At 42.4% G+C, this 27,054-nt stretch overlaps 1 long non-coding RNA gene and 21 other non-coding genes across 24 annotated transcripts in view; 21 read left to right on the forward strand and 1 right to left on the reverse strand.

Moving 5' to 3' along the window:
• LOC147800239 (uncharacterized) overlaps positions 1-21,427 on the reverse strand; it is a 28,261-nt gene extending 6,834 nt beyond the window's left edge. Inside the window, exons 1-6 of one of the 3 annotated variants that reach the window (XR_015427359.1) lie at positions 21,037-21,427; positions 20,787-20,820; positions 18,984-19,286; positions 12,469-17,817; positions 3,414-3,563; positions 1,359-1,445 (exon numbers count right to left, since the gene is read on the reverse strand). This is a non-coding gene — a long non-coding RNA (uncharacterized LOC147800239). Of the gene's footprint in view, positions 1-1,358; positions 1,446-3,413; positions 3,564-12,468; positions 19,287-20,786; positions 20,821-21,036 lie in introns of all 3 variants that reach the window. The other 2 variants (XR_015427360.1, XR_015427358.1) reach the window with 2 other exon arrangements.
• Positions 3,715-3,787, forward strand: Trnav-cac (transfer RNA valine (anticodon CAC)). The gene has a single exon. It is a non-coding gene; the product is annotated as a tRNA-Val (tRNA).
• Positions 4,234-4,306, forward strand: Trnav-aac (transfer RNA valine (anticodon AAC)). The gene has a single exon. It is a non-coding gene; the product is annotated as a tRNA-Val (tRNA).
• Trnag-gcc (transfer RNA glycine (anticodon GCC)) lies at positions 4,589-4,659 on the forward strand. Its single transcript has one exon. It is a non-coding gene; the product is annotated as a tRNA-Gly (tRNA).
• Trnav-aac (transfer RNA valine (anticodon AAC)) lies at positions 5,029-5,101 on the forward strand. Its single transcript has one exon. It is a non-coding gene; the product is annotated as a tRNA-Val (tRNA).
• Positions 5,390-5,460, forward strand: Trnag-gcc (transfer RNA glycine (anticodon GCC)). Its single transcript has one exon. It is a non-coding gene; the product is annotated as a tRNA-Gly (tRNA).
• Positions 5,603-5,675, forward strand: Trnav-aac (transfer RNA valine (anticodon AAC)). The gene has a single exon. It is a non-coding gene; the product is annotated as a tRNA-Val (tRNA).
• Trnag-gcc (transfer RNA glycine (anticodon GCC)) lies at positions 5,831-5,901 on the forward strand. Its single transcript has one exon. It is a non-coding gene; the product is annotated as a tRNA-Gly (tRNA).
• On the forward strand, positions 6,270-6,342 carry Trnav-aac (transfer RNA valine (anticodon AAC)). Its single transcript has one exon. It is a non-coding gene; the product is annotated as a tRNA-Val (tRNA).
• Positions 6,633-6,703, forward strand: Trnag-gcc (transfer RNA glycine (anticodon GCC)). Its single transcript has one exon. It is a non-coding gene; the product is annotated as a tRNA-Gly (tRNA).
• On the forward strand, positions 7,171-7,243 carry Trnav-aac (transfer RNA valine (anticodon AAC)). The gene has a single exon. It is a non-coding gene; the product is annotated as a tRNA-Val (tRNA).
• Positions 7,526-7,596, forward strand: Trnag-gcc (transfer RNA glycine (anticodon GCC)). Its single transcript has one exon. It is a non-coding gene; the product is annotated as a tRNA-Gly (tRNA).
• Positions 7,968-8,040, forward strand: Trnav-aac (transfer RNA valine (anticodon AAC)). Its single transcript has one exon. It is a non-coding gene; the product is annotated as a tRNA-Val (tRNA).
• On the forward strand, positions 8,330-8,400 carry Trnag-gcc (transfer RNA glycine (anticodon GCC)). The gene has a single exon. It is a non-coding gene; the product is annotated as a tRNA-Gly (tRNA).
• Trnav-aac (transfer RNA valine (anticodon AAC)) lies at positions 8,869-8,941 on the forward strand. The gene has a single exon. It is a non-coding gene; the product is annotated as a tRNA-Val (tRNA).
• Trnag-gcc (transfer RNA glycine (anticodon GCC)) lies at positions 9,224-9,294 on the forward strand. The gene has a single exon. It is a non-coding gene; the product is annotated as a tRNA-Gly (tRNA).
• On the forward strand, positions 9,437-9,509 carry Trnav-aac (transfer RNA valine (anticodon AAC)). Its single transcript has one exon. It is a non-coding gene; the product is annotated as a tRNA-Val (tRNA).
• On the forward strand, positions 9,667-9,734 carry Trnag-gcc (transfer RNA glycine (anticodon GCC)). Its single transcript has one exon. It is a non-coding gene; the product is annotated as a tRNA-Gly (tRNA).
• On the forward strand, positions 10,108-10,180 carry Trnav-aac (transfer RNA valine (anticodon AAC)). Its single transcript has one exon. It is a non-coding gene; the product is annotated as a tRNA-Val (tRNA).
• On the forward strand, positions 10,464-10,533 carry Trnag-gcc (transfer RNA glycine (anticodon GCC)). Its single transcript has one exon. It is a non-coding gene; the product is annotated as a tRNA-Gly (tRNA).
• On the forward strand, positions 11,002-11,074 carry Trnav-aac (transfer RNA valine (anticodon AAC)). Its single transcript has one exon. It is a non-coding gene; the product is annotated as a tRNA-Val (tRNA).
• Positions 11,240-11,310, forward strand: Trnag-gcc (transfer RNA glycine (anticodon GCC)). Its single transcript has one exon. It is a non-coding gene; the product is annotated as a tRNA-Gly (tRNA).
• Positions 21,428-27,054: the final 5,627 nt, after the last annotated feature.

The following is a 27,054-nucleotide window of genomic DNA, read 5'->3' on the forward strand; positions in this document are numbered from 1 at the left end:
CTGCATGTTAACTCCCCCCGTCGCATCAGGTATCACGAGAGGTTAGAGGAGAAAGCGGAGACGCCATGCGTTGGCACACCTATCGGTGGCCAAAGCACTTTCCTCCCCTACCCCGTTCGCTCCGTCCTCCGCTCCAGCCCCGGATGGCAGCCGGACTGCGGTTTCATTTGCCTAATTTCATTGAAAGCTGAGACGCCAGGAGTAGAGTGGCCAAAGAAATAGTTGATCAAAATATGAATATTCCATGTCACAGCCTTTCACACGAAGCGGGCACTAGACTCGGCCGATATACACACTGTACCATCGCTGTACGGGTGCTGTAATGTTGAACTATTGAGCAAGCGTCAAGGAAGGTCAGTCTACTGTTTTGTTATGAAATACACATGCGGCTTTTCGCAAAACGCACTCCACACCGTAACAAACAAGTCAGCTTTTGAGGCTGGCCCCCAACTTACTTGACAAAATGATCAGTCACAACCCAAATCCTCTGCCCAAGATACCGCACCATGGAGAATTGGTAACGGGATGCCTCACATGAAAAACTGCAGTACATTCGCTGCCCTAATCATACACCACCATCTCGGCTCCGTATCCCCCTCCGAATTCCTGTCCCAAGGCCTCCTTTAGGCTCATAGCATTCTAACACGTTCCTTTAAGTCCCCGTCCACACTCCACACAAATCTTCTCCTTCCATGACAGATCGTTTTTTTTGTCGTTCATCATTCCTGCGAAGGATAGTCTGCCCCGCCGTACAAGCAGGCATTAACCAGGCATAATACGCGTTCTGCCCAGAGTCCCCTTCAGCGTTACACCAACAGTGGGCCGGCCGGCCGCGTGTTGGAAAATTGATTTCACTCGTGGGCCGAGCGAGGGCCATTTCCCAACAGAGTCGTCGTGCTCCCGGCGAAATTAATTGGTCTTCAATCATTCTTTGCAGCCGATGACAAGTTGGCCTATAGAAATTAAAGCTCAACATGGTATACTTCAGAATGCTAGAGTATCATATCCAATAATGCGGTTTATTGATCGTTTTCTGGCCGAGCGTAATGTATGAAACCATGCCATTGCTTGTTACCACATGAACCCGTAGAACATTAATAGATATTTTATTCTGTTATAAAAACGGAACAGATAAGAACACCTTGCATTGAGTTATTTCCCTTTTGTAATTCTGTGATGGTGAAATAAATTTAAAATGAGAATTTCTCCCGGCCAGCAAGAAGGATTTATGATTTCGCCAGTAAAGAGTTCCCCCTTTGGAACGCCTGTCATTTATCTTCCGGATCTGTGATGTCATGATACGACACGTACCCTTCATCCCGTAGAATGTACTTAATATATATATGTATAATACTTACCAGTACTAAACCGGTCAAGCGTCGTTTCACGCTCCATTTGTACACATCACGACAAACTAGAACAACTAGAACTTGAAACCATCCCATCTGTAATAAATCATAAAAAGCAAAAACAGACGAGATTGGAGAAAATCAGCCAACCTATCTTCCATTCTTCCGCCGCGTAAGTTGACGTCAGTGGCGCGCAGAACGTTAAAGAGCGGAAGCCACGACTATGGACATCTTCAAGAAGATAATTCCATTCTACTGGAGGATAGATTTAGACACAAAAGAAAAGATCTTCCTTCTACCGAGTTGTTATTACAATTCCTGCCCGTTTTCACAGTAAAATTCACTAAAGGCGCTTTTATCATGCATCAGAGTGACAAAAACAAAGGGTAAACGCGCCACTAATAACAGTCCGAGAAGGAAGCAATATGTTTTCACTGGGACCAGGAAAACCATTTTACTATGACATTGTCACGCCTATTGACAGATAATTAGCACACCTGTCTGAGATTTTGCAGTGAATTATTTTACACCCAGTACGACTAGGAATAAAGAATATGCATGTACGGGAATTTAAATGAGCTTTGAAGCTTTTCATGGGGAAGGTAGCGAGTACAGTTGCAGCGGTTTGCAGTAGCACCATGCAAGGATACCTCTTTTATGGATGTTTGTGGGTCTGAAAAGAACTGGAGGGTACTCAACGTTACGGACAGTATGCTCTGTCTGTCGTCAGGGGACTACACAGGTTATTTTAATGGCGCTTTCAGCTACTCAGGCTATTTGCGCCAATAACGATACGTTTATTCATAACCTTTATTAATCAGCATGACATTACAAAGTTAGGAAGAAGGTCCAGTTTTAGAGGCAGGAGGAAACCGGAGTACCCGGAGAAAACCTGCGAGAGCGAATTTGGACTGGAAACCAAAAGAACTTAAAGCCTGGACCAAGCCGGGACTCGAGCCAGTGCCTCATTGGTGCAAAGCGAGGAAAGAACCGCTATACGCTAACCCGCTCCTGATCCCCCAACCTGCAGAGGTTCTGGAGGCGATGAGTTGTGAAGAGGATGCTAACTCAGGAACCAACCAAAAGCACTCAGGCAGAATATGGGATGCTAGCAGATCAATGAGGTGTGTCAGTGTAAAGGGAGGGGAGCGTAGGGTAGGGTTGCCAAGGGTATAGGAGACCCACAAGCTGGGAACATGTCCTAAGGTATAGGAGACCCATTGGACTGGGTGTGAGGAGGAGATGTTGCTGATGTTGAAACTGCTGTCTTAGGGGTACCGTGTCGTGTTTGAGGATTTCGATCACTTCTCTGGTCTTCAGTGCTGGTGATGAGTTTGGCTCGGATCCAGTCGATCTGGTGGTCTTTGGTATGGCAGTGCTTAATAATGGCAGACTTGTTGACTTCTTTCCTGCCAAGGGCTCTGTGAGTCTGGTAGGGAGATCCCTGCCAATCTCACCGATGTACACTTGCCGCATTGGAAGGGGATCTTGTACACTCATGGCTTGTGATGTGGATTGGGCCGGTCATTGTGGTAAGTCAGCAGGTTCTGCATTTTCAGGGGGGGGTTGGTTCTATGGAACACTCGAATGCCATGATCGTGGAGGATGCGCTGGATGTTATGGGAAGTACTGCCTAGGTAGGGGAGGGTGATGGAACTAGGGGCCCTAACTAGTTGGCTTTGGGTATAGGAGACCCTTTGGCCGGGGTTGGATCTTGGGTCTTGAGTCTTGACTTGGCTGGGCTTGTATCCATTCCGCTGTAGTGCTGTGGAGATGTGATGGAGTTCTTGGATAAGGTGGTCCTTGTCGCACACGCTGTATGCCCTGCGTACAAGTGCCCGGTTGTCTGAAGACTTGATCTTGGGGTGATGGAACAAAGCGCTGTGGAGGTATCTATCTGTACGAGTGGGTTTCCGGTAGACTCGGCAGGCGAGACTGTCATCCTGAAATGAGATGTTGCCATCCTTTTCCTGGATGCTACTGTGAAGCCTGTTGAGGTGTTTCAGAAAGAGTTAGAGGCTGTCCTACCCATGCTGTCAGATGAAATAGGTGTCGTCTACTTACCAGAGTCAAATCTTGGGTTTATGGTCTGCTCTAGTGATGGCGTTCTGTTCAAATTCTTCCATGAATATGTCGGCCAGAACCAGGGATATAGGAGATTGCAGACCAAAGTCACGACCTGGTCCTCACCTGCATGAACTCATCAAGCTTCAGCTGGAGGGAGAAATTCCGTGAACAAACGGTTTTAACCTCCATGGCATACCGCAAACCTCTAAATGTATATAAATAAAAGACTGTAAAACGGTGATATAATATTGAAGCGGGTATCTTTAATGCAAAACTAGTGAAGCAAACATAGCAACTGGATTCCGTAGTGTAGTGGTTATCACGTTTGCCTCACGCGCGAAAGGTCCCCGGTTCGAATCCGGGCGGAATCACACTTTATACTTTTAAGATTTATTGTACATGATATACACAGCATAAACGAGTGTGAGTATGTTCTTATCTGACTGGCAGTATTGAATCGAAGTTAAATTTTACGGGCTTAATTTTTTTCCTTCACTGGAATATAGATGTTTATGCTGATAAAATCTTTTACTTTTCAAATTTCCCTATTGTTTAAAAAGCTCTGATTCTGAGGTGAAGTGATATCACATGTGCCTTACACATGCAGGGTCCCTGGTCCGAACCCAGGCGGGATCACACTTCTTATTTTTAATATTCATTGTGAATGATATACAGAGAATAACACGATGTTTTTTATTATCTAATCAGTAGTAGGGGAAAACTTAGGGACTTTCTTTTTTCCTTTACTAGAAAGAGCAGGTCAATCATCACACGCAGTTTTTCATTTCTCTCTTTTAGGTGTATCTATACAGACAAGGATTCCGTGGTGTAGTGGTTATCACGTGCGCCTAACACGCGCAAGGTCCTCGGTTCGAACCCGGGCGGAATCAGTTTTTTTGTTTCGCACCTTCAACTAAAGTAGATTGGAAAGTTACAAATTATGGCTCCAGACCTCCGACAGGAAATTACACACAGTATAAGGGCACACCTTTTTTTAGTGTTGCAATGCGCATTCATTCTAATTTAAAAAAGAAAATAATGTAGACTTAAATGGCAACCAAAAATAAGGCATATAATGGCTGCAGACCTTTGTCAAAAAATTACACACCACAAAAGTGCACACTTTTAATATTTGGTATGTGCAATTATTTTAAGTTAAATAGAGCAAGTGGGCATCGGTGGTTCAGTGGTAGAATTCTCGCCTGCCACGCGGGAGGCCCGGGTTCGATTCCCGGCCGATGCATATGTTTTGTTTGATTTTTTTTTGTAGAAGGGACAAATCATTATACTTCAAATATGTCAAATTAGCTACATTTTCCGAATATCAACTTTTCCCTGCACAATAGCCAAAACGTATAGACAGGCTGCTGATGTCATTAAATTACTCCAAGTAAATTCCATAGTATAGTGATTAGGCCTATCACGTGCATCTAAAACACGCGAAAGGTCACTGGTCCGAACCCAGGCGGAATCACACTTCTTATTTTTAAGATTTATTGCGAATGATATACAGAGAATAACACGAGGAGGTATTTTTATCTGATCAGCAGTACTGAATAAAAAGGAATTTTTACGGACTTTCATTTTTTTCGTTTACTAGCACAGAGTGAGGGATTCCGTAGTGTAGTGGTTATCACGTGCGCCTAACACGCGCAAGGTCCTCGGTTCGAACCCGGGCGGTATCAGTTTTTTTTTGCATCTCTAACTGAAGTAGATCGAAAAGATACAAATAATGGCTCCAGACCTTCGACAGAAAATTACAAACAGTAGAAGGGCACACCTTTTTTTTAGTTTTGTAATGAGCATTCATTCTAATTTAAAAGAAGAAAATAATTTAGACTGAAATGGCAACCAAAAATAAGGAAAACGAGTGCTACAGACCTTTGTCAAAAAATTAAACACCACAAAAGTGCACACTTTTATATTTTGTAATGTGGAATAATTTAAAATTAAAAAAGAAGATAAGCAAGTGGGCATCGGTGGTTCAGTGGTAGAATTCTCGCCTGCCACGCGGGAGGCCCGGGTTCGATTCCCGGCCGATGCATTTTTTTGTTTCATTTTAAATTTTTGATGAGATTGACAAATCTTTATACCCTGGGAACCTCTCAAAGGCATACATAGAGCTTGATATGTGTTAAATAAAATTAGTAACTTGTTCCAAATATTAATTTTTCCACAGAAGGAGGGATTCCGTGGTGTAGTGGTTATCACGTGCGCCTAACACGCGCAAGGTCCTCGGTCCGAACCCGGGCGGAATCAATTTTTTTCTTCTCTGAAGTAGCTTGAAAAGTAACAAATATTATCAACAGCTAGACCTTTAGCAGAGATATACACACCGTAGAAATGTACACTTTTTGTTTTGTAATTTTAACTTAAAACGCTGGACAATTTAAACGGTAACCTGAAATAAGCAGGCATCGGTGGTTCAGTGGTAGAATTCTCGCCTGCCACGCGGGAGGCCCGGGTTCGATTCCCGGCCGATGCATTTGTATTGTTTGATTTTTTTTTGTAGAGGGGACAAATCATTTTACTTCAAATGTAATAATTAGCAACATTTTCCGAATATCAACTTTTCCCTGCACAAAGCCAAAACATATAGACAGTCTACTGATTTCATTAAATTACTCCAAGTAAATTCCATAGTGTAGTGATTAGGCCTATCACGTGCACCTAAAACACGCGAAAGGTCACTGGTCCGAACCCAGGCGGAATCACACTTCTTATTTTTAAGATTTATTGCGAATGATATACAGAGAATAACACGAGGAGGTATTTTTTTATCTGATCAGCAGTACTGAATAAAAAGGAAATTTTACGGACTTTCATTTTTTCGTTTACTAGGACAGAGTGAGGGATTCCGTAGTGTAGTGGTTATCACGTGCGCCTAACACGCGCAAGGTCCTCGGTTCGAACCCGGGCGGAATCATTTTTTTGTTTTGCATCTTTAACTAAAGTAGATTGAAAAGGTTATAAATAATGGCTCCAGACCTTCGACAGAAAATTACAAACAGTAGAAGGGCACACCTTTTTTTAGTTTTGTAATGAGCATTCATTCTAATTTAAAAGAAGAAAATAATTTAGACTGAAATGGCAACCAAAAATAAGGAAAACGAGTGCTACAGACCTTTGTCAAAAAATTACACGCCACAAAAGTGCACACTTTTATATTTTGTAATGTGGAATCATTTAAAATTAAAAAAGAAGATAAGCAAGTGGGCATCGGTGGTTCAGTGGTAGAATTCTCGCCTGCCACGCGGGAGGCCCGGGTTCGATTCCCGGCCGATGCATTTTTTTGTTTCATTTTAAATTTTTGATGAGATTGACAAATCTTTATACCCTGGGAACCTCTCAAAGGCATACATAGAGCTTGATATGTGTTAAATAAAATTAGTAACTTATTCCAAATATTAACTTTTCCTGCACAGTAGCTCAAATGTGCACACGCTACCGATTTCATTCAATTATAAGGTGAATCCTTCAATACGTGGATTCCGTATGAAGAAGTTATCACGCGAAAGGTTCCCGTCGGAATCTGGGCGGAAGCAGACTTTTTATTGAAAGGTTCATTGTGAAGGATATACAGAGAATAACACGAGTGTAATTATTTTCTCATCTGATTGGCAGTACTGAATCTAACTGAATTTTTAGGGGCTGCATTTTACCTTTGCTAGAAAGGACCGCTCGACCATTTCTTTGTAAAGATACTCAAGCCAATATGTTTTTCCTCTAAAAAATCCGTAATCATAGAAGGAGGGATTCCGTGGTGTAGTGGTTATCACGTGCGCCTAACACGCGCAAGGTCCTTGGTTCGAACCCGGGCGGAATCAATTTTTTTGTTTTGCACTTTCAACTAAAGTAGATTGGAAAGTTACAAATTATGGCCCCAGACCTCCGACAGGAAATTACACACAGTATAAGGGCACACCTTTTTTTAGTTTTGCAATGCGCATTCATTCTAATTTAAAAAAGAAAATAATGTAGACTTAAATGGCAACCAAAAATAAGGCATATAATGGCTGCAGACCTTTGTCAAAAAATTACACACCACAAAAGTGCACACTTTTAATATTTGGTATGTGCAATTATTTTAAGTTAAAAAGAGCAAGTGGGCATCGGTGGTTCAGTGGTAGAATTCTCGCCTGCCACGCGGGAGGCCCGGGTTCGATTCCCGGCCGATGCATATGTTTTGTTTGATTTTTTTTTGTAGAAGGGACAAATCATTATACTTCAAATATGTCAAATTAGCTACATTTTCCGAATATCAACTTTTCCCTGCACAATAGCCAAAACGTATAGACAGGCTGCTGATGTCATTAAATTACTCCAAGTAAATTCCATAGTATAGTGATTAGGCCTATCACGTGCATCTAAAACACGCGAAAGGTCACTGGTCCGAACCCAGGCGGAATCACACTTCTTATTTTTAAGATTTATTGCGAATGATATACAGAGAATAACACGAGGAGGTATTTTTTTTATCTGATCAGCAGTACTGAATAAAAAGGAAATTTTACGGACTTTCATTTTTTCGTTTACTAGGACAGAGTGAGGGATTCCGTAGTGTAGTGGTTATCACGTGCGCCTAACACGCGCAAGGTCCTCGGTTCGAACCCGGGCGGAATCAGGTTTTTTTTTTGCATCTCTAACTGAAGTAGATCGAAAAGATACAAATAATGGCTCCAGACCTTCGACAGAAAATTACAAACAGTAGAAGGGCACACCTTTTTTTAGTTTTGTAATGAGCATTCATTCTAATTTAAAAGAAGAAAATAATTTAGACTGAAATGGCAACCAAAAATAAGGAAAACGAGTGCTACAGACCTTTGTCAAAAAATTACACGCCACAAAAGTGCACACTTTTATATTTTGTAATGTGGAATCATTTAAAATTAAAAAAGAAGATAAGCAAGTGGGCATCGGTGGTTCAGTGGTAGAATTCTCGCCTGCCACGCGGGAGGCCCGGGTTCGATTCCCGGCCGATGCATTTTTTTGTTTCATTTTAAATTTTTGATGAGATTGACAAATCTTTATACCCTGGGAACCTCTCAAAGGCATACATAGAGCTTGATATGTGTTCAATAAAATTAGTAACTTATTCCAAATATTAATTTTTCCTGCACAATAGCTCAAATGTGCACACGCTACCGATTTCATTAAATTATAGAGTGAATCCTTCATTACGTGGATTCCGTATGAAGTAGTTATCACGCGAAAGGTTCCCGTCGGAATCTGGGCAGAAGCAGACTTTTTATTGAAAGGTTCATTGTGAAGGATATACAGAGAATAACACGAGTGTAATTATTTTCTCATCTGATTGGCAGTACTGAATCTAACTGAAATTTTAGGGGCTGCATTTTACCTTTGCTAGAAAGGACCGCTCGACCATTTCTTTGTAAAGATACTCAAGGCAATATGTTTTTTCCTCTAAAAAATCCGTAATCACAGAAGGAGGGATTCCGTGGTGTAGTGGTTATCACGTGCGCCTAACACGCGCAAGGTCCTTGGTTCGAACCCGGGCGGAATCAGTTTTTTTGTTTCGCACCTTCAACGAAAGTAGATTGGAAAGTTACAAATTATGGCTCCAGACCTCCGACAGGAAATTACACACAGTATAAGGGCACACCTTTTTTTAGTGTTGCAATGCGCATTCATTCTAATTTAAAAAAGAAAATAATGTAGACTTAAATGGCAACCAAAAATAAGGCATATAATGGCTGCAGACCTTTGTCAAAAAATTACACACCACAAAAGTGCACACTTTTAATATTTGGTATGTGCAATTATTTTAAGTTAAAAAGAGCAAGTGGGCATCGGTGGTTCAGTGGTAGAATTCTCGCCTGCCACGCGGGAGGCCCGGGTTCGATTCCCGGCCGATGCATTTTTTTGTTTCATTTTAAATTTTTGATGAGATTGACAAATCTTTATACCCTGGGAACCCCTCAAAGGCATACATAGAGCTTGATATGTGTTAAATAAAATTAGTAACTTATTCCAAATATTAATTTTTCCACAGAAGGAGGGATTCCGTGGTGTAGTGGTTATCACGTGCGCCTAACACGCGCAAGGTCCTCGGTTCGAACCCGGGCGGAATCAATTTTTTTGTTCTCTGAAGTAGCTTGAAAAGTAACAAATATTATCAACAGCTAGACCTTTAGCAGAGATATACACACACCGTAGAAATGTACACTTTTTGTTTTGTAATTTTAACTTAAAACGCTGGACAATTTAAACGGTAACCTAAAATAAGCAGGCATCGGTTCAGTGGTAGAATTCTCGCCTGCCACGCGGGAGGCCCGGGTTCGATTCCCGGCCGATGCATTTGTATTGTTTGATCCTTTTTTTTGTAGAAGGGACAAATCATTATACTTCAAATGTGTCAAATTAGCTACATTTTCCGAATATCAACTTTTCCCTGCACAATAGCCAAAACGTATAGACAGGCTACTGATGTCATTAAATTACTCCAAGTAAATTCCATAGTATAGTGATTAGGCCTATCACGTGCATCTAAAACACGCGAAAGGTCACTGGTCCGAACCCAGGCGGAATCACACTTCTTATTTTTAAGATTTATTGCAAATGATATACAGAGAATAACACGAGGAGGTATTTTTTATCTGATCAGCAGTACTGAATAAAAAGGAAATTTTACGGACTTTCATTTTTTTTCGTTTACTAGCACAGAGTGAGGGATTCCGTAGTGTAGTGGTTATCACGTGCGCCTAACACGCGCAAGGTCCTCGGTTCGAACCCGGGCGGAATCATTTTTTTTTGTCATGCATCTTTTAACTAAAGTAGATTGAAAAGTTACAAATAATGGGTCCAGACCTCCGACAGAAAAATTACAAACAGTATAAGGGCACAACTTTTATGGTTTTGTAATGCGCATTCATTCTAATTTTAAAAAGAAAATAATATAAACTTAAATGGCAACCAAAAATGAGGCAAATAATGGCTGCAGACCTCTGTCAAAAAATTACACACCACAAAAGTGCACAATTTTATAGTTTGTAATGTGCAATCATTTAAATCTAAAAAAGCAAGTGGGCATCGGTGGTTCAGTGGTAGAATTCTCGCCTGCCACGCGGGAGGCCGGGTTCGATTCCCGGCCGATGCATTTTTTTGTTTCATTTTAAATTTTTGATGAGGGTAACAAGTCTTTATACCCTGGGAACCTCTCAAAGGCATACATAAAACTTGATATGTCTTACTCAAAATCAGTAACGTATTCCAAGTATTAACTTTTCCTGCACAGTAGCTAAAATGTGCACACGCTACCGATTTCATTAAATTATAGAGTGAATCCTTCAATACGTGGATTCTGTATGGAGTAGTTATCACGCGAAAGGTTCCCGTCGGAATCTGGGCAGAAGCAGACTTTTTATTTAAAGGTTCATTGTTAAGGATATACAGAGAATAACACGAGTGTAATTATTTTCTTATCTGATTGGTAGTACTGAATCTAACTGAAATTTTAGGGGCTGCATCTTACCTTTGCTAGAAAGGACCGCTCGACCATTTCTTTGTAAAGATACTCAAGCCAATACGTTTTTTCCTCTAAAAAATCCGTAATCACAGAAGGAGGGATTCCGTGGTGTAGTGGTTACCACGTGCGCCTAACACGCCCAAGGTCCTCGGTTCGAACCCGGGCGGAATCAATTTTTTTCTTCTCTGAAGTAGCTTGAAAAGTAACAAATAATGTCAACAGCTAGACCTTTAGCAGAGATATACACACACCGTAGAAGTGTACACTTTTTGTTTTGTAATTTTAACTTAAAAGCCTAGACAATTAATCGTAGACAACAGTAATCGAAAATAAGCAGGCATCGGTGGTTCAGTGGTAGAATTCTCGCCTGCCACGCGGGAGGCCCGGGCTCGATTCCCGGCCGGTGCATCTGTTTTGTTTCATTTTAAATTTTGCTGAGAGTGACAAATCTTTATACCCTGGGAACCCCTCAAAGGCAGATCTTGATATGTGTCACTCAAAATAAGTAATTGAGACTGTAACTTGGGGATCCCCGGTTATCACGTTCGTTGAGTGCTAAGATCACTTTCTGTTGGCCTGTAAATGTCATGTTAGTGCTCAAGAAAGTTTAGGTATGGCTTATTTATCTTTCAATCTGTTAACTCTTACACATTTAAAAATGGAACTTAGCGGCTGCTCAGCTTCATAACAACCAGGAGGTGGCTAAAACATTGTGAAATTTCGAGATGAAATTTAATAATTGGTGACCAACTGATGCATCTGTTGTGCATAAATTATAACCATGTACTAGGAGTAAGCAGGTATTTTGGACAATTTAGGGTGATTTTCAAATGGGTAGCGTTTTAGCTGTTAACAGAATATATGGCTAAGTGCTCCCCACATCAGTACATGCGGTTTTGTTACCAGACCGCGTTACCATGGTATCACATGTAGACGTGGCTCAAGCGCCGAACATTTTTCTGACATTTTTATTTATTTTTTTTCAGGAGATGACTGGTGTGGTTGACAGCCTTCTTGACACGGACAAGGCGTCAACCGATGTTTAAACCCTACAGTGTGCAATAATGTAGCCGCAAGCCCCACACGATTTCATTTATCTCAATAAATGGAGTCTGCATGCATTTCATCGACTCGTGATTTAAGCTGCCTGACACCACAACCGACTGAATTCAAAATTTGGATTTTCACGGCTCATCTCATAATCACAATATGCAATCGCTGATTTCAGCTACCACCATAATTCACATGTTCACCGCACTAAGCCCCAATTGTTTGAGCAAGAAATACAAAATCATCTAAGTAACTTACTTAACAACTGAGAAATTAAGAGAGGTAGGCTGTAGAAATGATTTCAACTGAGCAACGGACCATGAAGTATAAAAACTCAAAGATGAAAAAAAGGGGACTTGGTTCAACGTGCCGCAACGTTCTGGGAAACAAGTCTTATGTAAGGGCTTATATCTCTATTCCCTAGCACACGGTGCAAAAAGTCCAGTCCTATCCGGCGTAATCCTTGTCGGATTGATGATCTAATCCTGCGTGCTCATCGAATGTCAGAAATCTTACCGGAGTAAACAGGTTCGAGTGTCTTTGTGCAGAATGTCCTCACGTTTTCGAAGACAGGAGCGTGTGTAGCGTCGCCACATGCCTGAATTGTTGCCGCGCACAGGGAAAATACAGGCTGACGTGATGACTGTTACCAGAATTCGAAAGTAAAATGGAGCTGACATCATGACTCACTCTCGTCTATAGTTGAGAGACTGTAGAAAACATCTTAATCGTTCCTTCTTCTTTTTTAAAATCTAATAACAATTTAATAGCTTTCATAGGCAAATAGTGTTAAGACTTTTGGAATTAACAGGGAAATGAAAGTTTGGTGTTATCTTTCTCTTTAATTGATTCTTGGGCAATAGTGTGAAGACTTGTGGAATTTTTTTATGAATACATAAAAAGTATGACTTTGCATATACAAACGACATGAAAGGAGTTTAGGGGAATGTAAAACTTTTCACATGTTTATCAGAGTTTAAACGAGTAAGTCTCTTTTCCACGTTTCCCCTGCATGACACTATTTTGAGGCACCAGCCTCCCTCCCTAGAGAGCTCGAATTGCACTACAAGAAGAGCTATGCGTACGGACGATTTGTTGCCGACCTATCATGTCTAACGCTCTGTTTCATTGTCGGATTAGAATCAGGAAAAACTTGACTGTCATTGTAAGCCTACGCTGCCCAAACATAGACTGTACATTGTCAAATGCTGTAATGTTCTCCGTTTTCGTATGACACTGCAATATCGCCACGTCCATGGTACTTTACCCCTTAAGGTGTGAAGAGCTTGTGTGGAATTAGTAACAAACCGAACTCAGTATTCAGTCACGTCACGTTTGTTCTGTAGAGTATGGTCACCGTTATACAGACCTGTAAAATCAACTGTATTTGCAACGCTCTCAGGACAAACAGACTGTTAAGAACTCACACCAGAAGGTAAAAAGGTGGTACACGCAATCTTCCATGGTGACTATGTCGGTTCAAAGTAAGCATTATGTGTCCACGCATAAAGACCACAGTTTCTGCTTCGTCCTGAGACAGGTCTATTTGATAAATCCACGCAGTGGCATAAACAGATCACCAAAGTGTGTACAACATGGAAAAGACATACACAAGAAAAGCAGATTTTTTGGTTAGAAAGTAAGGAGGTAAAATTTCGCTAAGGAGGAGGTCTTACTGGTTAGAAATTGCCTCCACCACTGAACATAAAACCTGGAAAAACGACAACCTATTTGGGGCGTGGATCCACTCATTGTGTAGCAAGATGTTTGATTAGTTTTAGAGAAAAAATCAAGGCAGTTGCTAATTGGGCTTGTGGTATGCCTGAACTAGAGAACATTGAGACCGATTCACAGGAGAGGTTAGTTGATAAAAATACAAAGGACGAAGGAGGAGTTCATTCGTAAAATCAGAGGGAAACACTCAAAATGGGGCAGAGGATATTGGATATAAACAGGCACCAAGAGTTGAAGATTATAAGTTCGCTGTGTTGGCTAATTTTGACTCATCGAAAAACCAAAGGTGAACTATCGTGTCAGTGTTCAATAACTGTCGACACGGAACGAGATGATGTTTGGGGGGTCGGTTTACGTGCCTATTTGATCAATTAACGCAGGGGACAGCTTGCTGTAGAGTGGGCCCAGTCAATACGAGGCATCAAAGTTTGGCCGGCCAGCCAGCGATTTAATTTCATCTGTGAGCACGGCCGGATATGTTGGGAACTTGGGAGTATCGATTCTCGAGCGTGGAGCGGCACTCGGCGGCATATCCTTAGCGTCTCTGCCGTGCTGATGCCTCCCCTGTCTGCCCCGGGCTGCCTCAAGGCGATTGTCGAACAGCGAAATTCGAGGCAAGTCTGCCGGAATAATTACGACCGATTCTGCCGTGGACCGCAAGATACGCTTACTCCAACGGGATCGTATGACAATTTTGGGTTCACGGAACATTGAATATTGGAAATAACGCAGCTCATTAAGTCAACACTGTCCTTAAATCGTTGTTTGCTTCCGAAAGTCTCGGCGCTAGTCCGCAAAGTTTTCTGAGCTGAAAACAAATTCTTGAACGGACTTTTCTCCCGCAACTTTCCACCCCCGCAAAGTTGACGACTCGTTTTCAATTTTTTTTCTGTCTGCGCCTCGGCCAGGGAAGGCATAGCTGTAGACTTAAAGCGCTCACAGCGAGGCAGGTGTCGATTTGAGATTAGGGTTGATCGAGTTTCCCTCTTACAATGGCGGAGGATACCCGATGCTTGGCTGACAACAAAACGGAACAGTGCGATACGATACAGAGTATCCACGAGCGACTCTAATTCCGTGGCTCAATTTTGAGCGCGAAAAACACGCGGGAAACACGACACCGGATGCGCGGCTGGGAAGCTGTCAGAGTGCCGTCCGTTTCTGACTCATACCAGCCTGCCCCGTCAGTGCGGCCACCGCGCGGCCAATACCAACTTGTCAGCACCGCAAAGCCCGCACACTTAATCTGCATGTGTCAAAAACTTCCCGAAACAATTTCGGCGTCAAGTTTGTGAGCAATGCAAGCAGTCACTCTGAATCCTGACCAATCCGACCTACTTTCTTCGGCCTATTATTTCTCATCAGCTCTCTGTCGAAATGCTGTCGATGGTGGTTACTATACGAGTGCGAAAACGTTAGGACAAAGCAGCACTAGCGAATTTAATTTAATTAAACTAATGGAATCTACTTGGCAGACCTGCAAAAAAGAAATCGTTATGTTATGTATTTTACTGGGCGACAAGATCTTATAAAAGACTACATTTTGAATATGCTATCGGTTGAGTAACAATTGATGCAACATAAATTTAACCCCCCCCGAGATAAGTTTGAACTTTATAACAAAAACAAACAAAAATAAAGCAAACAGTGACAAACAAAGTTATGGAACTGTTTTATTTCACTGGATACATGTAGTGGTCATGTGCTCCAAAAGAAAAAAAAAGGCAAACAAGGACTTCAGAGGGATTTTGAACTATTCACTTAATCACTTTCTCTTGCATCGAAAATTACACCCCAATGGAGATGGCAACTGATGTGCCGGTTATCTCCTAGCCATATCGTTATTCCTGGGCACATTCGTATTCTAAGGGTATGGTTAAAATGAGTATACATGTACTTTGATCCACAACACCGAATGCTATCTTCAGATTGACATCTACGCTTACTAACACAAACCTCGCCGACTTAAAGAGAGGGGATTTCACGCTAGCCCCAACACTTCAGTTCCCAGGCTGAAAATTTCAAGACTCTGGGAAAGATCCACTAAGACAGGGTCATGAATTAATGTGACGAACTGCTTTCCTCACATACCGAACGCTAGTCTTGCGAGGTAAAAACCCCGACGTCTGCAACGGCGCCATTCCGCAGAGTATGCTCACTGTACCTGTACGACCTCCCATCTCCACGTAGATGCAGATGCAGCCGTTCCAGTTGGATGGATGCTATCTTCATCTGGGACTTGTTAATCTTACTTGGACGCCAAACATTGTGAGAGGATTGGGATGACACAAGTGTAAAATGGACTACCACGCTTGATTGGACAGGTTGGCATCAACTTCTTACCAAAATGACAATTATTGTGAAATTCACCAGACTCATGTTAATGGGATACCGTCTATAAATACCGTTACACCTTGGAATAGCCTAACGGATTTATCACAGATGTATCATTGACACTTCAATTATTTCATTACATATTAACCCATTCTTATGGAAATCACTTTCAGCCGCCAATACGCTCCTATTTTAACACGTCTTACCTGACACAGCATTTTCTGCAGTGACAATACATCCTGATTAACGATCTCGCACATAAGTGGATGTCTCCTGCGTGGAAGCAAGCTATCAAAATGGATCTTTTTATGTTTCTGCATCGCAATTATGCATAATCTATTAAACAGGTGTGGCTATTATATTCATAGCTCAGCAATGCCTTTCATGGGCCATTTAAACACACGAGGGAAAAACACTATACATGTATACCCAAATTCCCATAACGATTTTCTAGTATCTTGTCTTTTTGATTAGTATAGACATTTCATAGTAATTTCTTTACATTGGTAACACTGGCATTGCAATATCAATTGACGATGGGACAAAGGGAAGATTTTTTTGCTGTTCAACGCCATCAACGGTAGCAAGCCGTGCGCTCTTTCACCAAGGCAAATGCATCATACGTGCATCACAGTTTAGTCTGTACCGTCACTAACAAATTTTCGAATGAAAGTCCTTTGGGCATGTACAGTGTGTGTTATCCTGTTCCTTGTGAAAACTGATTATGGGTTATGATAATGAAGAGTTTGGGCTTCTACTTTAGTCAGGCTTAACGCCGTCTTAGAAACAATACACGGATACTTGCATGTCAGCTCATGTGCTTTTTCTGTTGTGCTGTGTCATGTCTTGAGTATGTTTATATCTTTCATTACAAATTCTCTTTATTGATATTTAGTTTCTTCAAATGTATATCATTAACATGTTGGAAGTATAAATGGAAACTCGGTGCTTGTTGTGGTTACGAAGAAATCGCAGAGTGGCATTGTAAAGAAGCTGAAAATTAGACTGCGTTTTATCAAGCTCAAGGCATAAAATACAAAAATGTCACAGGACTATGTCCCCGCCCCTTTCGGACAAAATACACGGGTCTTTATCCTCCATTGGTGAAATCCAACCCACTATTAAAAAGAACATGATATGACGGGCAACACAGGAGCTACTCGTGTGCAAGGTTCAACGTGCTGCAGCGAGGTTTTCGCAATAAAATTGAAGCTTTTCCGGCGCAGATATCTCGGGCCCACCGAACTCCGGAAGTCGTATAACATGATATTGCCAAGAACACTCGTTAGTGGGCTCCGTTCTTTTGATGCTGGCTGCGTAATAAGGTCCGTGAGAAAAGAGAGGCGGCATGGCTGGCAACCTTTGAGCATGTCCAAGATTCTTGGATTACCTGTAGAGGCAACCGTATCGTGCCCAGCGTGATTGGCCTGCGCACTGCCACGGTGCGATCGACGCGGAAGAACCGCGAAACTTTCGACGTACTCACCGCTACCCCCCGAGGGTTTCGGGTGCTAAGGATCCACCGATGACGGTTTCTCCTCACTTCTTAAGTGATATCACTTTATCCTTGGGACTTTTAATAAATGACGGGATTGTGTGCCGGTAATGTGAATCAAATACGGCTTCTGTACAAAGAGAGATGGAGAGACGGCCCCCGGGGGTATGGCAAACGTGAAGAGATCTTACCTGACCCAGATACAAGTAGCGAAAGCCGGCCGGCATAAGGCAGTGGCACTGAATCCTTGTTCAGTCCATCATCATCGAGCCAGGAAAGACAAGACCTACAAATCTTGCCGACTGTTGGGCAACATTAATCACAAACATGTGAAAAAAAAAACCAACTCGTGCTGCATGGTTGATAAAAATAACCAATGCTTAGACGGCAAAAATGAACAGTGAATAATTTTGAGCAAGGGCAGAGTAAAAGACCAGTGAGTAGCGTGTCTCTGTTCAAGCCCTTCGCCTCTCAAACGCTTTTTGTGTAGCGTCAGAATAATCATTTTTCAAAATACTGAATTCTGGAATCTTTGTTTCTCACCATTCAATGCATCGTTGTTTTGATCCAAAAATCGAAGTATATCATTACTGTTATGGTACAGGCACATCTAATGCACTACATGGCAACATGAGTATTAATCAGATGCTGAATTTTAGCCTTCAACTGCTGGGCGCTCATGCATTCACTATCGGCTTACGAAGGCCTCTCTTTATTCATTGCATGGGCGTAAATCCACTTTTTGGTGGTGAATGATTATTAAAGCAGATTGTAAATAACTTTGCGGACTTCCAACGACTAAAATATATTCAATAACACTCAAAAAACGAAACCAACCCCCCCCAAATACAAGTATGCCTTTTTGATGTGAGATTCTGCTTGAATGTAATACATATTACAGATGTACATCTGTATATCATGAACATCGCCCCCTAGTGTCATATAGTGTCAGCACCCTGCCCCGCTTTTCAAATTTCCATGGCCAGGCAACTTGCCCCCTCACAATTCCCCATCCCCTATATTTCCGTCAAAAATACGTCACTGATACATTGATGGTGAGAAGAAATAAAATCAAACGCATTTAAAATTGTTTTCGTGACATTTGCCATCTCATTTTTGTCTTGATTCTGCCCATTTCTCAATTCAAGTTCACCTAAGGCAATCTGGTTCACCGTGACAAAATTCGCCAGAGATCGTAGAATTTGTGTGGGTTAACCATAGCGGAGGACCGTGGATATTCAACGGGAGTTGTGCAAGAAATCTTGTGTTTAAATTATGTAACATCTATTTGTTTTTAGCGTCTGAAATTATGCTGAATTGTTTCTAATTTCTCATTCCAGGTTAATGACAACTTCCCTTAACGTAAGTTTGAGCATTTTGGCCAGGTCCACTTTGCATGACCCAGCATTTCTCTCGAATCAAACCTACATCGATGACAGATTGAATCGCATTTTTATCGCGCTATTACCTCCCTACAGCTATTGTGATTGCATTTCTCGAAGACCCCCATAATAGATAGCGGTTTTGCCCTGCCGGCTGTTTGGTGACCAACGGTGGTGAACGGTCAAGGGCGTCAGCGAGCCCTAGGCCCGGCGGGGGTTGAAGTATCGGCCGGTCCCGGTGCTTGGGGAGCCGGTCAAAAACCAACCAGTGCTGGACGGAACACTGGGATCGGGTTATCAGGATTCGGTCTTGTGTTTCTTCAGGCACGAAACTGTCACACTTGTAAGGACGAGGTGGGCGTCCGCCGATGAAACAGCGAAACGGGAAACTGTATGTTTTGTGTAAGAAATAACCAGTGAACCAAACTATTTTAACAAGCCTTTGTTTTTCATGGTTCAAGCATTGAATATGATACAATCTTCACACACGGCCCAACCTGGAGTAGGTTTCTGTTTTAAATTATCTGACCATTATAACAAAACACTTATACCGAGTCTAAAAGAGAGGAAATTCAAACCGAGGTCTAATTTGTCTTTGTGTAGTTCTTAAAGTCTTCAATAGACTCAGCGATGTTCACAGACTTTCATTAACTACTACCAAATAAGAACAAACTATAAGTAAAACACCCATCAGGCACTTTCCTCCACAAAACTTACCTTTATCGGTACTTCTACCTCCATGATATTTTGTGGTCCAGCAAAGTTTCCCAATTAAGCACGAAATGTTATACTATTTGTGCAACTGCATGAAACAAAATTATAATTAGACCCCGGGGCGAAAGGTCACGAACTCTTGGCCCAATTTACGGGACACCCCAATTAAGAATGAGACCATGGGCCCAGAAACAATATGACCTCACAGCGTGGGGCAGGCAAGACAGGAGGTGGTCACTTAGGTGACCGGAGGTCAGGACACATCCTGTGAGGTTATCCGTTGCACATATGCCCCCAGGGTGGGGTTTTTTAGATCTGACAGGTGTCACTTCTAGACCAAGTATACCAAGTCATGAGAGCCTGCCTGATTAGATCGCGACTGTTTTCATATTTATTGAGGTCAAATAATAATCTGTAATTTGTTGACAAAAATGAAACAAAAGAGAAAAATAATGTACATAGAATAGTTTTAATATATATAGAAATCTTTTCTGCTGCTTCTATGACTAACTGATCATGACTTATTGATAAGTTACTGCGAACTGAATATCATGGAGCTGTGAAACATAGCTTTCGGGTAATACCTTTGCCAGCCCAGCAAATGTGGCTGAGAACAATTATGGACTGTCACCCACTCTCCACAACGTTCCCTGCACTCAACAAATTAGGTTGAGCAGCCCCAAGATACTGACCTCTCTTTGACAGACATATCTACAAATGCATTTCTGTTTTTAGACTTCACATCTGCAGGACCGTCGTCACATTTGTCCGAATACTATAAACTGTGGTGGACGTTATTTTTTTCTCTTTCAGTCGGTTGATTTAAACGACATACCCCAAATGAAGCAGCCGATCTATCTCCATGAATCTCTTTCTTTACGCAAGACTCTCACACTGGATTTCAGAGAAACCTGACATTGTGGGAGCACAATCAGCAGAGATACCGCAGGTTCACGACTCATTCACTCTCTGGCCAATATACTCACGTAAAGAAACGCTGTTTCAGTGTTTAATGTGGAAAACTACTCCAGAAGACAGTTGGACTACTGTGATTCAAGTGAACATTTTTAAGGAAGAAATGATATATTCCGAAGCTTTGCAAAAGCCTGGGGATTACAGGCGTGGGCGTGCAGGTTTCATATGCAAAGTATATTTGAAAGGAATGTTATGTTTACCTGCATGTGTTTTATTCCAGTGTTGAATTCACACCTGTAAGACATGAATTATAGGCACAATCCTGTCAAGGTAAATTCTAAGATTAATTACAAACAACTGGTTTCCTGAACTCGACCAATTAGGCGATGATTTACAGCAAGATTATACAGTTAGCTATGCAGCGAGCACAGACGTGCATTCCTAACCAGTTAATTGTCAGTAGACTACGAAAAATCGTGGTTTGTTGCTCTTTCTTGAGTCATGCATTACCCATGGTCTCGGCCCCTCGCTATAATCCTTTCCTCGCCAACTGAAGGTGTATAGAAAAAATGCTTTTCCTCATCTGCCTCTAGCAGAAGAATTCCTTCATCGGTTGAACAGAGCTAGGTTGGTCGAGAGTGTTCATTTTGCTGGTAGCGACGCAGCCGTAACGCGTGCATTTCGTAGTCTATGAACCAGCGAAGTACAGTTCCGACCAAAAGAGCCTTCGTTGCTAGGAAAATTGCGCCCTCTCTTGGTCCAGCTCGGGGTGCAACAACGAGAGTTTAGATGAAACGAAATGGTTCATCTTGACATTTAAATGGTACCTTGATCATATTTTGAAAATGACAGACGTACATAATCAGGGGCGAGCTGTGAACATATGTTCATAATGAACAAGTTTGGTATTTCAAAACAGCAAGGTCATTCGAGAACAAAGCACGCGCACGAGTCCGCGTAGGAGACCGAGCAGACGCCGTTCGCGAGTCCGAATAACTTCTTACGCACTTCATCTTGCGCTGATGCATTACGCACAAGCTGCATTGTGAAACATCTCTGGTTAAGGATTTCTGAGAAGCTTTTATAATGATCATTGAAGTTCTCAAAAATACACAAATCATACTTATTTCTAATAAGTAATATAATAATTGGCAAGCTGTTATCGTCTCGTGCCTATGAAAATCATGAGAAGTTGTTTGTTGGACGTTTTTGGTGCGAACGACACTTACTGTGTCTCGGCTCAAAATGTTTCTGTGATTCCCGCTTATGTGAACAAGAATTATTTCTCAGTTGACTCACAAAATCTGTTCATCAACACTATCACTCCAGGACCAACATGAAACTCTGTCAGTCATCACCCCAGGGACAAATGAAATCATGTACAACCTTGCCGGATTCACTTTCGTTATGGTTAAGAAGTGTCATGCAACGCCGAAAACGCGCATTTACATGTATATTGCATCATGACATTGATATCATGACGATGATAAGATGCTAATTTCAGGTGATTTGTGTGTGGGGGCGATAGGAGTACCAGAATTTTCAGCTTTAACAGGTAATTTTATTCCACTTTTTTTTTTTGAACTGCTAAAACAAGTTCTCCATATCTGTTTAAATGTGGATCTGTCTTGCTTCATTGTTTGTGTTGCATGCAATCAGTTTAGACGGCAAATCAGCCCATCGATCATTAAATTAAGCCCTCGTTCCGTGTCCCCATGATGTTAAACCTATGGACTATATCCGCACTGATCCATCACTCTTAAAATGTATACAAGTTACAACACGCGTCGTTGCGGTTTGTACACGAGCACTCCCAAACTGCGCACAAAATGTCAATTCGGCGTTGGGTTCGGCTGCGTTGCCTCGCAAAGTCAGCCTAAAAAAACCCACCGGATCATCCCCGATCATACCAGCCATGAAGACAGACCGAAAAAGGAGCTAAAGAGTGGGGTGGGCTGGGCTGTAACCGGTACAAGATGCTATTGACTCTGACTGTATTGAGTAACTATGCAACGGAAACTGCGTGTGGACTGCCCGACCATTTTGAAATGAAATATCCGGTGCCGTTTACCGCGGAGCTAGCACCCGAACTACTGCCGTGTTCTTCCCGAAGCGTGTGTACACTGGAGAAAACCATTTTGTTTGGTCTGATCGGACGGTGCCCGCCGCGTGGTCGGTTTAGAGGGAAACCTTCAATGTCTTCGACACGGTGATTGCAGCCAGATATTTGTAACAGTTAATAACCAGAACCGATTCATCAACCAGGTCTCTGGGCCCGGCTGACAGCTTTGACGTGGGCCCGGTGTATTTGCTTCGCGGGCCGAGCGCGGCGCGGTGTTGATGTTACAGGAGACCCCAAGTCCGGGGGATTCACGGCGGGCGTGTCTCGTGCCGTGATATACCGGGACCTGCTCCATCAACACTGGCGGGCCGAGTCGCGATCAGCGCTGGATGGAGTGTATGCACATCCCAGCCCCATGGCGGCACAGCGTGACGAGTGGGCACACTAGTGCCTCATTTGGGATGCTGGTCACATCCCAGCGCAATCTCTCCTTGCTCTCGAGTATGTATGGTCGCTCTGTAAATCTATCATCGCTTGGATCAACCGCGGCCCGACTTGGAACGCTGACGAGGGAGCAAGGCCATCACTCTTTGTAAAACTATACGCTTCAAAACTTAGATTTATTGCTTGGTCGGTTGTCAGACCTCCGTAAACAGGAAAACGCTTTAGATTGTTCCCTTCGGTGCTTCTGCGCAAAACAAAAACAGCCTCAGAAAACCTTGCAAAAGAATGCCGTTTCAAAAAGTAGCTTTCTATTTATAAGGGTTCTGAGGGACCCCTTTTTCCTCATGCAATTTTTGTCTGCAGTTTTCTCAGCTATTGTACAGTCTACTGCAACCCCCTAAAGTGGTTTTTGAAAAAAGTGAATGTAGGAATATTACTCTCCATTTTGTTTCATGACATCTACTGAAATCAACTTTTATGAATGACAAAGATAACTCAATTTCCGTGTACAATTTTTCTGAACAAAAAAAGGAAATTGTTTTGTTTTGAAACACTGGCCAGATCCTTTTTGTTGACCAGGACGGTTTTAGCTTGTACAAGTGCACTTCATTCTATCTTTAAACTTCAAGCAGTGGCTACTCACAGATATTTTGGTCTGTTTATATTATTACATCAAGAACCTCAGGGGTCCCTTTAACCTTTATTTATTGTAAATGAGCTGTTATTTTAATGTACTGTAATGATGTAACCCATCGTAGGAGAACTTTGTGGAGAAAATCACAATTTTTTTTTGTTTCAGAGATGAAACTGCATGCGGTTGATGGCTAAACGCTCGACAAGCTTTGGTTTGCTCTGTTTCTGTACAACAGCATTACTGTCAATGGATTTGTTTGCATCGAGTCACTGTTTGATATTTTTAAGATATATGCCATTTTTTTCCTTCTTCGTTGACGAGAATAAATCACCACGAGCTCATCGGACTGGGAGGTAAATAGTACCTGACATCTGTCCGGGGAGTTCCCACTACTGCCGTTTCAGGAAAGGCCCAATTTCGCAATTGGAGAAATAATTTTGTAGCCTTTTTTTAAATGGGAACTTTGTCAGTCCGTCAGAGATAACCAAAAAATATGCCCCGTCTGTCATCAAGAGCAGTCAGCCAATTGAAAAGTCGCGTAGGGCTTTACCCCGGCCGCAGTTGATGGATTCATTGGCATACTCGCTGGACCCCCCAAAGTTCAGCCGGAGTTCTTACTCTCAAATACCTACCTCGTCCATCTTGTGTGTGTGTGTGAGAGAGAGAGAAGGAGTGTATTAATTCAAACATTTGGCTTACGCGGCGGAAGAAGGGGCGGATCGGAGGAAATGAGTCTTGATAGCTGACCACCTCCGATAGAGTGATGAAGCTGGGGATTACACCCAAGGGTGTGGAAGCGGGAAGGGCCCCGATAATAAGCTGGATTTGCTCCCCTGAGTGAGCCGGGGCCCGGGTAGATTCACATGACCTGGTTTACTCCAGTTGTTCCAGCACGGTTAAAGGATCTGTAATGATCCTTAACTGCGCTGAATCACGTCACGACTAACCTTCCTCGTCGTCTGTTCATTTCATGTACGGCTTGACACAATCATTCCAATCACACAGATGTTTCAACACTCTTTCGTCTTCTGTATTGGCTCTGTATTTCGTTTCTTTGTAACGGGTGTCTTTCTATGGCTCCCGCAAAGATTAACTGGTGTTAATGGGAGTGCTCATAGCTCATGCAGAGTGGAGTACGACCCTCAGTCGTTAATTTGTTTCTGATGTTCATGAAAGAAAATAATCATCTGAGAACAATGAATATCGTGTTTTGAGGGTTTCCTTAATTGTTTCAAGCAATGAAATTCTTAAATCACGGGATATTTAGAGGGCATCCTGTAGGAGACTGGCTGCTTTGTTTTGCAATACGGTCACACAGTTTGTTTGTTTATTTGTTTTGACGGTTTATTGGAACAATTTGGGAACGTATTCTATCCTAGTAAGCCACAGCAGTACCATGAAAACTGGTCTCTTGTACCAGCGAATGGTCTTACACATTCTCAAAAAGCGTATATCCTACGCACGTGTTTATTATAGATTCGAATTTTTTTGAAACGAGGTTTTTAAATGCATTGTTTATGACGGTTTCATTTAACTGACGACTTGTAAGTTATTTAATATCATAAAACACCTGTAAGTTAGGATTTACACTGAAGCACCCTGTAAGAGATATTTTGTCCAGTGGTTTTTACCTCTCTTGTAAGCTTATATACCTTCCTTGATATTGTTTAGTAGTTAATCAGCTAGATTCTGTATTTTTCGTAATTATACTTATGACTGGCTGTTGCGACTGACGATTTGGCATACATGGCCTCTCCTTTATAGTTTCCACATGGTTTTGCTGGTAAATGTTTTGTCTTAAACTTGTTGATTCAGCACACAGTCGGCATTGTGTAGAATCTCTGTTCTCGCTTTCAACATCTGATGTCCCGTGACGCAGCGTCACTACTTGCATTTTGGTTGCTTCATATTTATGTGCGGTTCTGATTGGGCTGTTTATGTTGTCACTTGTCACCTTGAAACTTTTTTCTTCATCACCACGTAGCGTTAAAGGTCAGACCCAGGAGACCGGCCAATAAAAATGCAAAAGATACCGTCTAGGATTCCCAGGATAAGAATTTAACAAATATCCATAAAATCTGTCCATAATTTGTCAGGAATCGATACCCCGGGCTTGATTGCGCATGCGCAATACCCCCCCCCCATCGATCGACTGTTTCCAAATATTTTGTTCTGTCTAAACTTCGGTGTTACAATCGCCCCGACCGATCACATGAATTCCCATGCAAGTGTTATTTCGCATGCTACTGAAAACTTTTTGAAAAATTGGAAATCGATAGGCCTTTATTGCCTCGATAGAATGGAATAACTTTAGAAGTCCATCCTGTTAGTAGTCTTTCTTATTTTTTTATATCCAGAAATTAAGTTCCCTTCTTCTTGGAAACCACTGTCAAGTAGGAGCTTCCTTTTACAAACAGAAACCCTTACCCCCCTTTTGTGCTGAGTAAGAGTGATGCACGTCTGAAATCACCCGCACTTGCTAAATGGCGTAGAGCCGGCTCCGGCAACCCGGCTGTTAGCACCTGCCTATTTCCGCGGCACCGTTACCCTGCCACACTTCATCACGGCACGAGACTCGGGCTAGAGACGCACAGGGCCGGCCGGGGCCGGGAACCCGTTTGCCCGACCCGTTGAAAGCTTCCCCCACCAGTCAGACCGTCTGTTCTCTCTTCATACCAGTGCGGTGTTTCTTTACACCTTGTTACGTGCGGTACTTGTGGGAACCCGATAGTTGAACGAATTTCATCGAATAAATTGACCCGGCGCCAAAATACCCTACTTTTTAGCAAATTAGAGGTTGACAGAGACGTAACACTACATATCTGGAGCTGAGCTGTTTCACCAATTATACTGTAAGGGTGCTTGAAAAAGGATCAAAAACTTTATACTCTTGTGATAAAGTTGTAAGTTCAGTGAAGTTCTCTGCATATAAAATACTAGTTTCTCGACCGCCCTGGTCAAAGACAGCTAGGCGGCGAAGTTTGCATGGGTCTCATCTCATCACTTGAACTTTGTATCAAAGCCTTCTCTCTTTAAAAACGAGCGTGGAAAAACCGACCACCAATTGTTCTCGATTTGAAGATATCCTGCATGGAGAGGGGGCGGGAAGTTGTTTTGTGGGCTGTCTATCACAATCAACGAGTGGTTTCAATAATCGTCTATAAATGCGTCCTCAAAGCGCCCTCCTCATACGTTCCTCGTTTCCTGGGGGCCGCTGATAGCTCGTGTTTAGACCCCAACTGATCCAAGATGTTAATACACATGTCCCTACAACCTTGCACAGATTAAGTGCTCTTCGATCCCAGCCAGGCTGGATTCATTTCCCATGTGTTTGCCGCGGAGGCCTCTCATCGAGGCCCCATTTCCCGCCGACATCTCCCCCCGCGTG

The sequence above is a fragment of the Acanthaster planci genome, linkage group LG01 (genome assembly GCF_054643075.1).
Source record: "Acanthaster planci isolate LZ-2023a linkage group LG01, COTS_SCS, whole genome shotgun sequence".
Taxonomy (NCBI): Eukaryota; Metazoa; Echinodermata; class Asteroidea; order Valvatida; family Acanthasteridae; genus Acanthaster; species Acanthaster planci.